Below are 3,843 nucleotides of genomic sequence, written 5' to 3' on the forward strand. Positions count from 1 at the left end.
AATGGTAACCAGGATGGTAATTCAGACTGAAAAATGCCAATGGTGACCAGATGGTAATTCAGACTGAAATGCCAGTGGTGACCAGGATGGTAATTCAGACTGAAAAATTCCAATGGTAACCAGGATGGCAATTCAGACTGAAAAATGCCAGTGGTAACCAGGATGGTAATTCAGACTGAAAAATGCCAATGGTAACCAGGATGGTAATTCAGACTGAAAAATACCAGTGGTAACCAGGATGGTAATTCAGACTGAAAAATGCCAATGGTAACCAGGATGGTAATTCAGACTGAAAAATGCCAATGGTAACCAGGATGGTAATTCAGACTGAAAATGCCAATGGTAACCAGGATGGTAATTCAGACTGAAAAATGCCAATGGTAACCAGGATGGTAATTCAGACTGAAAAATGTCAGTGGTAACCAGGATGGTAATTCAGACTGAAAAATGCCAGTGGTAACCAGGATGGTAATTCAGACTGAAAAATGCCAATGGTAACCAGGATGGTAATTCAGACTGAAAAATGCCAATGGTAACCAGGATGGTAATTCAGACTGAAAAATGTCAGTGGTAACCAGGATGGTAATTCAGACTGAAAAATGCCAGTGGTAACCAGGATGGTAATTCAGACTGAAAAATGCCAGTGGTAACCAGGATGGTAATTCAGACTGAAAAAATGCCAATGGTAACCAGGATGGTAATTCAGACTAAAAAATGCCAATGGTAACCAGGATAGTAATTCAGACTGAAAAATGCCGATGGTGACCAGCATGGCAATGATGACTGAAAAATGACCAGCTCACATCCAAATCGAAGCAATTTACTCAGAAACATCTGTGAGGAAACTCGTGTTTGTGGAAAGCCAATAATCGAAATGGGAGTTTTTACGAATCCCGTCAACCAAAGTGGCTCTTCAAACCCATTACAGTAATTGATGTCCCTCTCACCACTCACATGTGACATTAGAGGGTAACTTTAGATGGTTAATGGAACCTTTCTCGGACATTATCATAATTGGAGAAAAGGGGGAGACTCTAATATTCAAATTCTTTCGTGAGCATTAGCAATAGCAATTATTATAACTGGGACATATATACACCGTCCTGTAATTAATAACAGAGATGGTTTTCACCGAATAATAATAATAATAATAATAATAATAATAATAATAATAATAATAATAATTTGTTGACAACACCTAATGCCAGTAGGTGTTAGTGGCAAATGAAAAGGCATTATAGAATTTCATTTTTAATTCGCTATAAATAGCTAACGCCTACGTTCACTGATCGAATGGACGACGGTGCTGTTAACTGGTATTCATTCGTGGTTACCCGGCAAGCACTGACCAAAACCAACGTGGCATACCTTCACTGGTCAAAAAACCAAAGCAAGGAAGCGTGTTAGCGTCTAGCATTCATTTACGGTCCCCATCCAAGCAATGATCAGACCAAAAGTTAATTAACTTCCCTGATGGAAGAAGCGAGTGATGTAGCCTTTGAGAATGACCTCTGAGACTTAAGTAGACCTGGGTGTGGTGGATGAGTGAGAACTGACTCAGACAGCTGAAGTTAGAAGAATATGCTAATTTGTTTCACTTCGGATCAGTTGATGCGTCTAATTTCCTCTTCCATTTAACAATGATTTGATTAATTTTTTGCAGTAATGAATTACTCTACGCTGAACAGCAACTTTTAATTAACTTTCTCGAACCCTGGGGCGTGTTCTATGGGTTTCCTCATCTGGGCTATGTAAAATATAAGTAGACACAAGCACACATGTATTAATTTTTCCCTTTATATGCACATGATTTATTGTTTATTACGCACTGAATATTGATATATTAATTTCTATTACTTCCTTCTTCCTCGCGCTATTTCCCCTTTTTCCCGTTCTATAATTTGAAAGACGCTTTCCAGCTAACGGACTTTAATTTATACACAAATAACGATTCCACGATGCGTTGGCCTTCATGCATGAGGTCTATCTGCTTTATATTCTGTGAAGGCAAGGAAACTCAAATTGACCCGAAACGATGGTAAAGGATGAGGTTGATCACGCACAGTTAATTATCCAGTGAATACAGGTACTCTCATCTATGTGTAATACATAACGAGGGGGTGGAGGGGGGGGGGGGTTACCTCTCTGTACACTGTAATCTAAGCAACACAAAGGTTATTCGTGGTATGATTCTAGCCTGCTGAACTGGTCTTCACCTTTAGCTTCAAATGCCTTCCCTCTGCTCTTTTCAAACTATTCTGTGCAACTTCTTCAATTTCGTCTCGTAATTTTCCTTACTCATTAAAGAATAAATCTACGGGCCAGGCCTAAGGGAGAGGGGAAAAATGTAACTATTGTGGACCAGTAAAGCTAGTGAGTGATGTTAATTTTCGAAAGAACAGCCTAATTTCGATAAACAGTCGGATAGTCTGCACTTATGACGTAGGACACTATATTTTGCTGCATATTCACTAGAAGCGGGTATAACGCTGTTCAGTTGCCTGGAGATTAAAGTCCTTTTCACTCACAATTTTGACTTCTCATTAATATGTAAGGTTTTTTTGCACGCAGACATCTATCGGACGTACGATCCAAGACATCCTTAGAAACTCAATATGAACAAAGAAATAAAAGTAGAATACGTGGGTAAAGCTGAAGTTAGCGACAAACCTGACCTTTCAAGGGAAAAGAGAGGAAAAAAGAAAATTCCAAAGATTTGCAAGCACCGATATGACTATTTCTTTGGAAGAAAACTTGCACCCAATCGTAAATTAGGAAAACTCTGATTTACCAGAACATTAACACTCAAATTCATAAGAATGTAAAATGTAGAATTACTAGGAATCAGTTACAAGATTTTTTTTTTTTTTATTTTGCACTGCAGACAATTACTGTCAGTGAAATGTAAACAGCCCAAAATAAAATTATAGCTCTTGCTACAAGCGAGAAAAAAACTATAGAAATGGAAAAAACTATATGCACTCGCTTTGCAGATATTTTACGTATTTTTTTAATCTGCCCTTGGCTTGCTTTGTAACATTTTGTGCTTTTTAACTATGAACAGCCACTGAGCGCTTTGTTATGCTGGGTCATTTGCTATTCGTACTCTGGGTAAGTTTGAGGCGAAAATAACTCGACTACAGATTCGAAAACAAACACTTTACTCGAAGGGAATTTTTGTTATTTCCATTGATTTCGAAAATACCTGCCGCTGTTACGAATTCTTTATTTCCTTCAGCTCAAAGTTCTGCAGTTATTTTCGAAAGGAAAATCTCTATTCTGCCCTAAAATGGAAGACTGTAGTAACTGCAAAAATACAAAACTAAGAAAAATGGTAGATACTGCAGTTTTCCCTTGCCTTACTACTGATTTTGCAGATACTACAAATGGGACACCCTAAATTCTTGTGGAAAGCATTGGGGAATCATTATGAAACTGCAGTAACTTGTGTATTAGTGTTTCACGAGCCCAATAGTATCATATCTCAATTCCGAAAATTATGCAGATACTGCAGTTTTCCATTTTAGGGCAGTATTGGCATATTTATGTTGTGGTCCATTGTTTCCGAACCTCACCTCACCAGTGAGAGACCCGAGGTCGATCCCTGAGGGAAGAAACGATATACATCCGTATCCTGAATAATGCACTATCACTGTGTTGACGAAAGCCAGTGCTGGTACAAGGCCAATTTAATCTGTACGAATGAGCTTGCTGGAATCGTCTATATAAATATACACCAATTATCTATTAATTATTAAAACTGAGCGCATCTTCATTCAGCAATTTATGATCATTGTCAGGCCTCTGGAATGTGAAAGAGAAATGCAAAATAGTTCTTGTGGA

Source organism: Macrobrachium rosenbergii, chromosome 1 (genome assembly GCF_040412425.1).
Source record: "Macrobrachium rosenbergii isolate ZJJX-2024 chromosome 1, ASM4041242v1, whole genome shotgun sequence".
NCBI classification, from domain to species: domain Eukaryota; kingdom Metazoa; phylum Arthropoda; class Malacostraca; order Decapoda; family Palaemonidae; genus Macrobrachium; species Macrobrachium rosenbergii.